We start from the raw sequence: 14995 nt of genomic DNA on the forward strand, positions 1-14995 counted from the left end.
GAAAACAACCTAAGTGTCCCTCTATATGAAAATAGCCACATAAATTGGTCCAGTGGGCTACTGATCAGTGGTTTATGTTTCACCAGCATGGGTAGCTCTGAAAAACTAAAAATGTTGGGCACAAGAAAAGCAAGTGGAAGTTCAGCTTCTGCTCGGGAAGTAAAAAACAAAAAGAGCAAGTGGCAGAAATGGTCTGGCATTTATATACTATTTGCATATAGTTTGAAAACAGCTCTGCATACTGGTTTGGATACACACGAGTAAATGTTATGAAAACGTTCAGGAAACCGATCACCAAATTCAGGATCATGGTTACATCCGGGGAGGGATGGAACAGGAGGACGGAGTCGGGGAGGGACACTCAGGGAGCTGAGCTCTGCCTGACGTGGTGGGATGTTAAGATTTGATAGTTTAGGGCGCTGAGCACACTGGTGTTGTTGCATTTTTCTTTACTTTTCTATATGGTTGAAATTAAAGGAAAAGAGGAAGAAAGGCCCCGAGCAAGAAGAAGTGATGGTGGGTGTGAGGAATTGGGGCGTGACTGGCAGGCAAGGCCAAGAGCGGGTACCCTGGGAACACCCTCATTTGAGAGGGTCAATGAGGAGGGGCTTGGGAAGGGGCTGGGGGGACAGAGGGGAGCTGAGGCAGGCGGGTGTGGAAGCAGAGGCTACAGGGAGGTCTTTGCACTTGGCAGTGAGTGGTGGCAGCTGAGTGAGCAGGCTGGCGGTGGAGAGGGCAGCAGGCAGAGGCGGAGGGTTTGGAGTGGATGTTGGCGCTGAGAACTTCCTGGAGACTTCATGCTTAAAGCACAGGAAGGGGACACAGGCGGAGCGCTGGAGAGCAGCAGCAGCGACCGCAGCGGCAGAAGCAGCAATTTATCCGTGTGCAGCCCCAAACTGGAAAGAAGATGCTAATTAAAGCGAAGACGCTGACTGGAAAGGAAATTGAGATTGACATTGAACCCACAGACAAGGTGGAGCGAATCAAGGAGCGTGTGGAGGAGAAAGAAGGAATCCCCCCATGACAACAGCGGCTCATCTACAGTGGCAAACAGATGAATGATGAGAAGACAGCAGCTGATTACAAGATCCTAGGTGGTTCAGTCCTCCACCTGGTGTTGGCTCTGAGAGGAGGAGGTGGGCTAAGGCAGTGATAGACCCTCCCTCCGTTTTACCTCCCTACCCTGTCTCTCATAATGAGGCATCATATATCTTCTCACTCTCTGGGACAACAGAGCCACTGCCCCTCTCCTGGATGCCTGGTCTTGTGTATGTGCTGGTGGGAGACTGTGGGGACCCCAGGATGCAGTGTTCCCGGCCCAGAGGGCCCTTGCTGGCTGTTGGGTTTTAGTTTGCAGTCCTGTGTGTTTCCCTCTCTTATGGCTGTATAGGTCCCTGGTTGTCAATAAAATATTTCTTAGCCAAAAAAAAAAAAAAAAAAATAGGAAGGGGAGCAGCGGCCAGCGGCGTGGCAGCTCGGGGGGAAGCTGGAGTTTGCAAATCCGCTAGTGCAGACCTGAGAGCACGGAGCTCACCAGCTGTGATCTCTGCCCTTCAAGCTCAAGTCAGAGCCCGGTCTGTGTACATCTCTCGTCCCAGCCTGCCCAGAGACAAGGCCTGGCTCGAGGGACCAGGCCACCCATGGTCCTCTGTCCTGTCCACACTTTGCCCGAACTGGGGAGGCTGGTGGATCAGCACTGTCATTCCACAGTGCGGGGAAGGGTGCTGGTCCCTAGGGCAGCCCCGTTAGGAAGGCAGCCTTGAGCCCATAGTCAGGCTACAGACTGGTGGCCCCTGGAAACAGGTGGCCCGTAGTCTTCCACCTTTAACTCTGACCTGCGCCAGCTAACGGTAAATCACTTTGAGACCCTGGCAGCTGTAACATCGCTGGGGTGCTCCAGAAGGAGGAAGGAGCATTATGGCACAGAGCTGTGACACTCCCAGTCACCTAGCCTCTCATGCCTCAGTTTCCACCAGTGGAATAGGGGAGAATACCTCTTGGCCAAGTTGTTATGAAGACTTAATAATAATAACAATTAGTAACAAGTATAGAGGCCCCTGGAGCTAGATGTCGTGCAGTACTTTTCCATATTCAGTCAGCGACCCATGAGCTAGTGCGGGGTATCGCTAACCCTGACTCAGAGACGCGGAATTCAATTCAGAGAATTGCATAGTGTGCCCGAGTTCATGAAGCTGGTTGGCTGCAGAGCTGGGATTTGACTGAAGCCGCACTGCCTCCTGTTACGGAATAACGCGTGTGAAAGTGTTTTGTAAACTGTCAAGTGCTGTACAAATGTTCATTTGTTTCTATTTCCTCCTTAATGAACTTCAGAGACCAGAAGAGACCCTTTAACAAGCGGGGAGCAGGTGTTCTTTTTCCACAGCACCAGGTGGTACGGATGGGGAGGGCAGTGAGGCTGCCTCTCTCCTCCATGCCAGAAAGGGAGAGGCCCCGCGTAGGCTGCTTTGAGCTGGCTTCCTCCTGTCTCTCCAGCGTCCCCAAGCTGCGAAGCACGCACATGCGTGTGCACACACACGCACACGCTCCGCTGTTCTGGGCATCTCCCCCACTTTGCTTCCTGGCAGGCCGCCCCTCCTCCAGTGCATACATAAAGCCACCTTCCTCACTCTGTTGCTCAGACCAGTCCCTGCCCAGGAACCCCACAGGAAAGCCTTTTGGGGTCAGAAGGGACCATAACAGCTCATTTGGTCAAACAGCCCCATGTGAGGCAGCTTGGGTCCTCCCTGCAGTGCCCCATCTGGCGCCTTGAAGACCCTCTGTCAATGTCAAGTGCATGGTGAATACTCCTGATGTTTACCTCTTGCAGGTGATTGAAATCCTCCAGCCTCACTCCCAAAGTCCTTAAATAGAATGCCCCATCCCAGAGTGCCATGTCCTTGCCTGACCAGCAGAGCGGAAAGGGATTAGCAGCAAAATCCCTCCAGGGTAGCAATGTGGGGACACATTAGCAAGGAGGAGGCAGTGACATGGTCAGAATAGTTTGCTCCGGTTTCTGAGTCTTGCAGCAGGTGTGTTTTGGCCTGTGTGTGTGTCTGTGTGTCTATATCTATCCATCAACGCGGCCCTCAGCATTCCAAGGTCAAAGACCACAGATACAAGTAAAACTCTTATCTCCTGGGAAATGGGGATGTTAATTCCCTTTGGGCTATGGTGTTTTGTTTTGGCTTTTGCCTGTAAAATGAGGATGTTGGCTTAGATAAATAGCTTTCAAACATTTAAAATTTACTTATTTAACAGGCATTTGTTGATCTCCTTCCATGAGCAAGGCACTGTGCCAGCCCTGGGAGATAGGTGGACAGGACAGGACCAGGTGCCACCTTCATGCATCTGGTGGGTGGAAGAATGTTGAACACACGATGACAAGTGTGATGTGGCCATAAAGAGCAGGTGCCACGGGTGAATAATGGGAGAACCACCCTGGTCTGGGGGCAGCAGGAAGGGAAGTTTAGGCTGAGATCCAAAGGAAGAGTAGGAATTATCTACTAAAGGGACGGCAGGAAGAACATTCTAGGTAAAGGGCCCAGAATTTGGGGGAGATGCTGCTCTGCTCATTCCAGAATGGAATATAATGCCTGTGGGGTGGGCAAGGAGGGGATCACAGAGAGCCGAGAAGATCACAGGCCAGATGCAAAGGGCTGTGGGGACTTGTGGAGAATGATGTGTGTGTGTGTGTGTGTGTGTGTGTGTGTGTATACATAAATATATATTTTTTACATGGGTTGGCTGTTGCCCAGGCTGAAGTGCAATGGCATGATCATAGCTCACTGCATGAATGGCATGATCCTCCTGCCTCTGCCTCCCAGAGTGCTGGGATTATAGATGTGAGCCACCACGCCTGGCTGAGAATGTTACAGTTTATCCTAAGGACAGTGGAAAACCTTTAAAGGATTTGAAGCAGAGGAATGTCATGGTTGCATGTGCATTTTAAGAAAATCCTGGCATATGGTAGCAACCCAGAAATATTCGATAGTATTGATGGGTGAGAGGGAGGCTTAGGTGTGAAGAGCGGCTTGGAGGGGATGAGGAGGGTGAGCACAGGGGCAGGGAGAAGTGGATGGAGATATTAAGAGATGGAGCTGTGAGGCCTTGGCCTTTGATGAGATGTGAGAGAGAAGGTAGTCAGGGATTATCCCTGGGATTCTGGCTTTGGCCACAACCGAAAGCAGGGTGATATCATCAGATTTGCAAGGATAGTCAGGGCTGGATTTGGAACATCTTAAGTCTGTGGTCACTGTAAGACATTGCTAAGCAGATCTGGAGGTCAGAGAGTGGAAGATGGGTTGGTAGGTGAGTGGTGATTGGAGGCAGGGGCTTGAGGAGACCACCGAAGGAGAGAGTGCAGAAGTCAGAGGGAATCTACATCAAGAGACTGCAGAAGGGCCCAGATGTGGTGGCTGATGCCTATAATCCCAGCACTTCGGGAGGCCAAGGGAGGAGGATCACTTGAGGCCAGGAGTGTGAGACCAGCCTGGGCAACATCTTGAGACCCCCTCTCTACAAAAAGTAGAAAAATTAAGCAGACATGGTGGTGCATGCCTATAGTCCCAGCTACTCAGGAGGCTCAAGTGGGAGGATGGCCTGAGGCCAGGAATCTGAGGCTGTAGTGAGCTATGATTATGCCACTGCACTCTAGCCTGGGCTACGAGTGAGACCCCGTGCAGAGGGCAGGACCAGAGGGGTCTGTGTCTTCCCTGAGGACCCCAGCATTTAACAGACAAGTTGAGAAGAAGCCAGCCAGGGAAGTGAAAATGAGGAAGTAAAGGAAAGAAACCAGGAAACCCTGGTCCCTGGAGGTCAAGGGAAGGGAGTTCCATGAAGCCCATAGTGACAAGACACGGAAACTGCTGCAAATATAATGCAAGCACTCGTTAGATATAGGGAACTAAAGAAAAGCGTGTTGTTTGGATTTTGCAAATGGAGATTTATTGTTGACCTAGCAAGAGCAAAATGAAGAATGACATGAAGACAGACAGTGAAGACAGGTGTTTCGAGAAGTTTAGCTAGGAAGAGAAGGAAGGGGCTGTAGCCAGAGGAGTGCATGAGGTCATGGAGGGATTTTTTTCTTCCTAAGTTTGATACCTTTGTTTAAAAGCAAATGGAAATAAACTAATGGAAAATGACAGGACTGGGATATATCAGGTTATATTAGAGAGGATGGTTGGAAAACGCCTTTGATGAAGTACCATTTAATCAGAGACCATAATGAAGTGATGGAGCCAGTGAAGCAGAGATCATGGGAGAGAATTTCTCAGGCAGAGGACACAGTATGTGCAAAGGCCCTGAGGCAGGAGTAAGCTTGTTCAAGAACCTGCAAGAATGCCAGAGTGGCTGGAGCAGTGAGTGAGGCAGAGAGGGATGGCAGAGGAAGCTGGAGAATTAGGCAGCAGCAGAGAACAGTCTAGTTATTCCCTTGAAAACCTTACTGAAAGTCTTGTCCTTTTTTGACCTTAATCAAACTCTCCCAGTGCTAGAGGCCTCTCCCCCCCCAACACACATTTGTTGAATATTTTAACATCCCACAGTTGCCTGAGGCCATGGATAACAGTTGGGGCAAACAATAGACTAAGTAAAGCTTAAAAGGCAAGGCTAAGGAATGAGATGTCCGTAGGGGGCTTTTAGAAGCTCTGCCCTATCCGTGGAATCAGAAGGCCATGTGCATGTGTCAGCTGTGTGCATGCTCAGGAAAGACTGGGAAAGACAAAAATCTCTCAGCTCGGCCTGACCTTGAGGCTCATGCAAGCAGGACGTGAAAGCTGAGGCAGAGTTATAAACTGCCTGGCTGGGTGTTGAAAGTCTGTCCCAAGATGTATACAGAGCCCCTCAGCACAGCATGGTGGATTTATTGATTCTAGGAGGTTAAGGAAATCTCTGTCTAATTATTAGCTGACCAGTAAGTTAACTGAGCAAAGACTTCAGTGGCCATACATGACATAGAATACAGACTTTGCATAATTATCAGGAAAGTCGCTAAACAAACAGCAACTGTGATAAGCAGCAGCGACAACAAACCCTACCCATATACCCATATGTGGAATCTGATTTCCAGAGTTGCCACGGTATCGTATGTAAAATGCCTACTTTTCAACAAAAATTATGAAACAAAGAAACAAGAAAAAACATTAGTCAGGAGGATAAAAGCAATGAATGCAAACTGACCCTGAGGAAGCCCAGAGGTTGGAATTATTAGACAAGTACTTTAAACCAACTATTTTAAATATGTTTAAAGAACTAAAGGAAGCCATATCTAAAGAATGAATGGAAAGTGTGAAAACAAAGTCTCAGAGATGATCAATAAAGATATAGAAATTATGAAAAGGAACCAAAAAGAAAATTATGGAATTAAAAAGTACAATAACTGAAACAAAAAATTCACTGGAGTGTGGCTCATCAGAGGATTCGAGCAGTCAGAAGTTAAAGCAATCATGAACTTAAAGGTAGGTCAATTGAAATGATCCCCTCTGAGGAACAAAAAGAAAAAGAATGAAGATGAATGAGTAGAGTATCAGAGACGTGTGGGACACCATTAAGTATATCAACATGTGCATAATGGGAGTCCCAGTGGAAGAAGAAAGAAAGGTCAGAAAGAACACTTAAAGAAATAATGACTGAATAGCTCTTGGGAGGCCGAGGCGGGCGGATTGCTCAAGGTCAGGAGTTCGAAACCAGCCTGAGCAAGAGCGAGACCCCGTCTCTACTATAAATAGAAAGAAATTAATTGGCCAACTGATATATATATAAAAAATTAGCCGGGCATGGTGGCACATGCCTGTAGTCCCAGCTACCCGGGAGGCTGAGGCAGAAGGATCACTCGAGCCCAGGAGTTTGAGGTTGCTGTGAGCTAGGCTGACGCCACGGCACTCACTCTAGCCTGGGCAACAAAGCGAGACTCTGTCTCAAAAAAAAAAAAAAAAAAAAAAAAAAAAAAAAAAAAAGAAATAATGACTGAAAACATGCAAAATTTAAAGAAAAAACATTTGTCTACATATCCAAAAAGCTCAACGAACTCCAAGTAGGATAACTTCAAAGAGATCCACACCAAGACACATCATTGTCACACTGTCAAAAGACACAGAGCAGCAAGAGAGAAGTGATTCTCACATACAAGAGAGCTTTAATAAGATTAACAGCTGATTTCTCCTAAATAACCATGGAGGTCAGAAAGCAGTGGAGTGACATATTCAAAGTAGTGGAAAGAGAAAAAGAATTGTCAGCCAAGAATTCTATATTTGGTAAAACTATCATTCAAAAATGAATGAGAAATTAAAACATTCCTTAGGTGGTCTATAAAAAAACCCCACAGCTTACATCCTACTTAGTGAAAAACTGAAAGGTTTCCCCCTAAGATCAGAAACAAAACAAGGATATCTGCTCTTACAGCTTCTGTTCAAGACTGTACTAGAGGTTCTAACAAGGGCAGTTAGGTAAGAAAAATAAATAGGCCTATTTATTTTGTCAACAAGGAAGACATGTAACTAGCTCTATTTTTCAATGACATTATCTTATATGAATAGAAAATCCTAAGTCCAACAACAAACTATTAGAGCTAATAAATGAGTCAAGCAAGGTTGCAGGATATAATATCAATATTTTAAAAATTAGTTGCATTTCAGGGGGGAAATGGGCATTTATTGAAACCTTAAAATCTGTACCCCCATAATATGCCAAAATAAAAAACAAAAACAAAAACAAAAACAAAAAAAACAAAAAAAAATTAGTTTCATTTCTATACACTATGAAAAATGCAAAAATGAAATTAAGAAAACAAACAAAAAAGATAAAATACTTAGGAATAAATTTAACCAAAGATGTGCAAGACCTACATATTGAAAACTACACAACATTGTTGGAAGAAATTAAAGAAGGCCTAAATAAATGGAAAGATATACCATGTTCATGGGTCAGAAGACTTAATGTTGTTAACATGGCGGTACTTTCCTAATTGAGCTATAGATTCAATGCAATCCCTATCGAAATTTCAAATTCCTAGATTTCAGTTTCTTGAGCAAGAAAGAAATAAAAAAAAAAAAAGAAATTTCAAATTCCTTTTTATAGAAATAGACAAACTGGGCCGGGCGCGGTGGCTCACGCCTGTAATCCTAGCACTCTGGGAGGCCGAGGCGGGCGGATTGCTCGAGGTCAGGAGTTCGAAACTAGCCTGAGCACGAGCGAGACCCCGTCTCTACTATAAATAGAAAGAAATTAATTGGCCAACTAATATATATATATAAAAATTAGCCGGGCATGGTGGCACATGCCTGTAGTCCCAGCTACTCGGGAGGCTGAGGCAGAAGGATTGCTTGAGCTCAGGAGTTTGAGGTTGCTGTGAGCTAAGCTGACGCCACGGCACTCACTATAGCCTGGGCAACAAGCGAGACTCTGTCTCAAAAAAAAAAAAAAAAAGAAATAGACAAACTGATACCAAAATTCATATGGAAATTCAATATGAATTGTTTTTGACAATTCATTGTTGTTTTTGACATTGTTGTTTTTGACATTCAAGATTGTTTTTGACCCCAAATAGCCAAAACAATCTTGAAAAAGGAGAACAAAGTTGGGGGACTCATATAATACTTCCCAATTTTAAAATTTACTACAAAACTACAGTAGTTAAAACAGTGTTGTACTGGCTTAAGAATAGAAATTTAGATCTGTGGAATAGAATTAAGCATCCAGAAACAAACTCATGTATCTATGGTCAATTGATATTCAACAAGAATGCCAAGACTATTCAGTGGGAAAATAATAGTCTTTTCAACAAATGGTGCTGGGACAACTGGATATTCATATGCAAAAGAATGAATTTGGACCCCTATTTCACACTGCATGTAAAAATTAACTACAAATGGATCAAAGATCTAAATGTATGAGCTAAATCTATAAAACTCTTAGAGGGAAATATAAGTGTAAATCTCCATGACCTTGAATTAACAATGGTTTCTTAGATGTAATGTCAAAAGCATAAACAACCAAAGGAAAAATAGATAAATTGTGCTTCATCAAAATTAAAAATGTTTGTGCTTCCAAGGACACTATCGAGAATGTAAAAGGACATCTTACAGAATGGGAGAAACTATTTCCAAATCATGTCATCTGATACCCAGAATATATGGAGAACTCCTCAAACTCAGTAACAAAAGAAACCCCAATTTAAAAATGGGCAAAGGACTTAAATACACATTTCTTCAAAGAAGATATATAGATGACCAATAAGCACATGAAAAGATGCTCAGTATCTCTAATCATTAGGAAAATGCAAATCAAAACTACAGTGAGATACTCCACTCTCCACCTTATACCTGTTAGGATGGCTACTATCAAAAAAAACCCCAAAAAACAACACATCAAATAAAAAGTGTTAGGATGTGGAGAAATTGAAACCCTTGTGCATTATGTGTGGGAATGTAAAATGGTATAGCCACTGTGGAAAGCAGTATGGCAGTTCCTCAAGAAATTAAAAATAGAATTACCATATGAGACAGCAATTCCATTTCTGAGTATATACTCAAAAGAACTGAAAGCAGGATCTTGAAGTGATGTTTGCACACCCATGTTCATAGCAGCATTATTCATATTAGCTATAACATGGAAGCAACCTAAGTGTTCACTGACAGATGAGCGGACAATCAAAATGTGGTATGTACATGCAATGAAATATTATTCAGCCTTAACAAGGAAGGAAATTCTGACACCTGCTACAATATAGATGAACCATGAAGACATTATGCTAAGTGAAATAAGCCAATCACAAAAAGACAAAGACTGCATGATCCCCCTGCAGGAGGTATTTAGAGTGGTCACAATCATAGAGACAGAGTGTAGACTGGTGGTTGCCAGGGGCTGGGGAGAGGTGGAAATGGGGAATTATTGTTTAATGGGTTTCAGTTTTACAAGTTATTGTTTAACAGAGTTTCAGTTTTATAAGATGGAAAGTGTTCTGGAGATGGATGGAGGTGATGGTTGTACAAATTATGAATATATCTAACATCACTGCATTGTACACTTAGAAACAGTTAAGATGGTAAATTTTATATGTATTTTATTACAATAAAAAAATAACAAATTATAAAAAAGGAATGATGTACTGATACATAACTACAACATGGATGAACACTGTTAACATCATGCTAAGTGGAAGAAGCCAGACCCAGATGGCCACATATTGTATGATTCCTTTACACGAAATGTCTAGAATAGGCTAATCCGTGGAGACAAAAAGTAGATTAACAGTTGCCAGGGGTTGGGGGAAGGATGAATATGGAATGACTACTAACAGGCATGGGGTTTCTTTTTGGGGTGACGAAGACATTCTGGAATTAGTGGTGGTGATGGCTATACAACCTTGTGAATATACTAAAACCCACTAAGTGTACCCTTTACAGTGGTGACTCCTATGGAGAGGCTAACCTCGGCTGGAAGAGGGGCACCTCCCAGCTTGGATGCAAGAGGCAAGAGGGCGTGTGGGTACAGGGGTAGGCAGTGCAGAAAACTGGTCTGACTTTTGGCTTGGTACTCAAAGGATTATGAGCCATTATGGGCACAGGCTGAAAGCCTCCCGTAGCTGTGGGTACGCAGAGATCATGGCCTTTGCTTTTAGGATGGTCATAGAACCCTGGGACTTGGTATGCAGGGATGGGATCATCTTGAAGTGTACCTGACAGTGACTTTTGAGTTGAAATATGGGGGACTTGAGATATTCATCTTAATTATCATAGCTCACTAATACAACCCATAGCCTGGTTTTAGACTTGGAAATGTCCGATTTTGGATTTGGAATATCTGTTATATGAAATCAAAGTGACTGACTGGTCAACAATTGGAGTTGTATTTTACAGTCACAGTTTAATTTTGAATTGGGTAAAATGCCAATGCATCAGCAAAGAAGTAAAAGGTAGAGTTAATACTGCTAAACTAACATGGTTTAATTGATTTATAGAATTGTTTTCATTTGCAGTGTCTTACTTGGGCTCTACGACAAACTTGTGAAGCAAGTTTTACAGTTTTCATACCTATATTTATATAAGGAAATGAAGGCTTAGGGAGTTAACACTTTTCTAAGTCATCTGAATCCAGGTCTTCTCAATTTCATCTTCTTTCCACTGTTGCTCCATGAATCAAGTAAAATACTTTTGTTTATTCATATCTCGGGCTATGTTGCCAATGTGCCTTTTTCCAGAAAATCTGTTTTTACGGAACATCTTTGATATTCGTCCACTCCAGTGACTATTCTAAATAACATTTTCCTTGTTAATTATGTTAACGTTAATTTTAGAAAGTCCAGAAAAACAGGTTTAAAACTCACTACTCATAACCACTGTTAACACTGTAGTGTATTTCTTTCCAATGTCTGCCTATAAATACATTCCCTATAAATATACATATACACACATATTGTGTGTATACACACATTGATAATTTTTTTTTTTACAAAATTGTGCTCATAGTAGACAAACGGTTTTGTAGCCTGCTTTTCCCTTACTATGATTTTGAGACACAACCCAGCATAATGATGAAGGTTAATTAAGCCCTGGAGCCAGGAGGCAGCACCCTGTTAGCTGTGTGCCCTTGTGAATTACTTAACCTTTTTGAACCTTGGTTTCCCTCCTCTGGTCCCAGGTGATGTCTGTTCTTGAGGTCAAGAACTGTTCTGTGTCTGAAACGTACCTGCTCTTTCTCCCCCTGGCCAGCAGGGTCCTGGCCTTCAATCCGTCTTGCTTATGTCCTCCAGTGCCTTGTCCTGTGGCTTCAGTAACACCCAGTCTGACCTTGGGTCACCACGCCGAGGTTCCTGAATACCGCTGGAGAAATCACGCGGCAGAGAATATGGTTGTCTCTGTTGTCCTTTTGTTTTTCCTTTGTTGCATTATATTTATTTTTAAAATATGTAATGCATGAAAATGACTTTTTCAAAAATGTGCCATACAAGAGGACAACCAGTGCATCCCACATCTGGCAGCCTCTGGCTGCCTCCCCAGAGGCAGCCCCCTTGGCATTCGGTGCGTCACCAGCATGTGGCCCATGTGGACGTGCAGTGCTGTTGCACTGAGCGGTACAGATCTTGGCTATTGTTTAGATCGGTGTATGTGGGCCTGCCATGTTGTGTGGTTTTGTTTGTTTGTTTTAAACTGCCATATGGGGGAAGGCTTCCTACAGCATGCCATGAAACCTAGCAGCTATAAAGGGAAGGTTGATAAATTTGACTGTGGGAAAATGAAAAGCTTTAGTACAAGAAAAGAAAGCATTGGCCAAGTCAAAAGACAAAGTGGTCTTTATGTTGCACTGGTCCTTTTTTTCACCCCCACACCTTTGCCCATGGTGAATGTTTCAAACCTTCCTTGCTCCTCTGAGCTCTGACTCCACCCTCCTTCCTTTGCACTGAAAGCCGAAGTCCTCAGATGGAAATGCCCCCTGCTTCCTGCCACCAGACCTTTAAATGTATCTGAACCCAAACTCACCCCTTCCTCCTCTCTCCTGTTACCATGGAAGGTGTCTCTCCTCCATCCTAAGCTAACGCCTCCCCTGTGCTCCGATCCTGTCCTATCTTACTTTAGTAGGACCATTGCTCTACTGATCACCTGAGTCAGAAAGCTAGAGTCACCTTGTCCTATACCTGCTCTCACCCCTCCATTACCAGGTCCCGCTGGGCTTTACCTCCTAAATATTCCCCAGCTCTGTTCTCTCCTCTCTTTCCTGTGTTCACTGTTTGGGGTCCTGCCTGGACCCCGCAGCAGCCTCCTTGCTATCCCCGTCTCCAACCTGGCCATCCTCAGAGCTGTCCCCCGCACAGCAGCCAGCGATGCAGTGAAAACTCGGACCTGCTCATGTCCCCTGCCAGACACCCTGAACCAACCATCTGCCTCGTACATTGGCCAGTCTCATCTGCTGTAGGGGTAGGAGCAGCGCATAAAGAATCTTCTGGCTGGGGAGGGCGCACCTGGAAGTTGGAAAAGCTTCTCTGCCCCATCCGAGACAGACCTTTAGGATGGTCTCATCGTGAGACCCAAGGCTGCCTCGGCCAAGAGCCCAGATTGTCTCCCTCTCTGGCCTCACCTGCCAGCATCTGTTGCCTTGGACTTTATATCCTAGTGACGCCAACCTGCCGAACACCTGCCCCGCTGCTCCCAAGAACCTGCTATTGCCTGCTTCACAGGGCGGCTGCTGCTTGCTCAGTTGGGGCATCACCGCCCTTGAGCCCCAGCGAACCACCCACGGTGCGTAATGCTTTCTCGGTCATTGTACCAGAGCAGATGATTGTAGAGGCAGTTTACGAAATGTGGTTCGGACAAATGTTACTTCTTGTAGCTACATCTGAAAATCACAGGCTCGCAGATACCGGGTAGCAGCCGCAGCATGCAGCAGTTCACGTGGGGAAAAATGTGAGATTTTCATTGGGGAAGCCTCAGCATGGGGCACCGGGGTGGTGGGGCTGCAGGACACTGCTGGGATCTCAGCACTGGCGTCCCGAGACCTTGCTCTGTCACTGTCCTCATTCTCTCTTGTGTCTTCAGTAATCATCCTTCCTCTCTCAGCCTGCAAACATGCCCCCGTGACCTCCAACCTTTAAAACCTCTTTCCCCAACTGCCTCTTCCTAAGGCACTTCCCTCAGTCCTTCCCTTCTCCATTGTCTGCATTGTTTTCACCTCCTCCCCATCCATGCCCTACTCTCCGAAAACCTTTCCACCGCTGTAGCTTCCAGGACACTACTTTCTCCTTGTTCTTCCTTCCACCTCCTTCTTCTCAGTAGGTAACTCAGTTACTTTTTTTGTTCACTTTTTTGGGGTTTTGGGGTTTTTTTGTTTGTTTTTTGAGACAGATTTTGTCACTCAGGTTGGAGAGCAGTGGTACAATCACAGCTCACTGCAGCCTCAAACTCCTGGGCCCAAGCTATCCTGCTGTCTCAGCCTCCCAAGTAGCTGGAACTATAGGCAAGTGTCACCATACCTATCTAATTTAAGAAATTTTTTTTGTAGAGTAGGGTTCTTGCTATATTGTGCAGGCTGGTCTCAAACTTCTGGTCTCAAACTTCTTGCCTCAAGCTGTCCTCCCACCTCGGCCTCCAAAAGTGCTGTGATTACAGGCATGAACCTGTATCACAGGCACGAGCCACCATGCCTAACCCACTGAATCATATTAAAAAGTGGAGACTCACCAGTGCGATCCTCCTCTGCATCTCTGATTTCATCGACCATGACCTCATTGTTAGCTGCATCCCCTCCCTCCCGTCCCCCTTCTCCCCTCCGTGGCTCACCCACCCACTAACTCTCTCAGCCCATCCCCTGCTCGGAGACTTTGCTCAGTCACCCACCTCTCACTGCAGCTCCTTACTCATTCCACGCCTTCTGTCCGCCACCCATGTGCGAATCTTCGCCATCTTCGAAAACTCTACTGCCTCCTGGATTTTTCCATCCCCTTGGAACTTCCTCTGATGCTCTGCCCTTCAACACCAGCCTTTTCCAAAGAGAAGTCCGCCTCGCTGCCTGCCTCCGCCCACCTCCCCAGTTGCTCCACAGGACTCTGCTGCGGGGCTCCCCCACGTGGCATGGAGACCCCTGGCTGGCACTCTTGGCAGCTGTCCTCCCTCTCTCCCCGACTTCTCACTCTTCGATCTCTCTGCAGGACTGGCCCAGCTCCCCCTTCTTTCAGGACCTGCCACAGTCCTTATCTCTCCTACCTGGTATCTGTGCCTCTGTCTTTGGGTCCTGCAGCGGCTGTTCTCCCAGACCTTCCCCAGTGCTCTGTCCTTGGTCTTTTTCCCTCCGTACACTTTCCCCATTATCGATAATAATAAACAAAGAGGTGGAGAGAGGGTGCCAGAAGACTTTGAGGATAAAGGGAGTTCTTTGTGTTGGTTTGGTGGTATTGTGGGTTTCTCATTGTTGTTTGTTTTTCTTTTTTCTTTTCTTTTTAATGGCATAAGAAATTCCTTAGGGCACAATGGAAAGAGCTGGAAGAAGCCCAACAAACCACATGCTTTTA

General features: G+C 45.3%; 1 protein-coding gene and 1 pseudogene across 4 annotated transcripts in view; both read left to right on the forward strand.

Annotated features, from left to right (window-relative positions):
• Positions 1-14995, forward strand: part of HIP1 (huntingtin interacting protein 1) — a 153141-nt gene that overhangs the window by 39468 nt on the left and 98678 nt on the right. The window lies entirely within an intron of this gene.
• On the forward strand, positions 639-6960 carry LOC142862439 (ubiquitin-like protein NEDD8 pseudogene; annotated as a pseudogene).

The sequence above is a fragment of the Microcebus murinus genome, chromosome 19, assembly GCF_040939455.1.
Source record: "Microcebus murinus isolate Inina chromosome 19, M.murinus_Inina_mat1.0, whole genome shotgun sequence".
NCBI lineage: Eukaryota > Metazoa > Chordata > Mammalia > Primates > Cheirogaleidae > Microcebus > Microcebus murinus.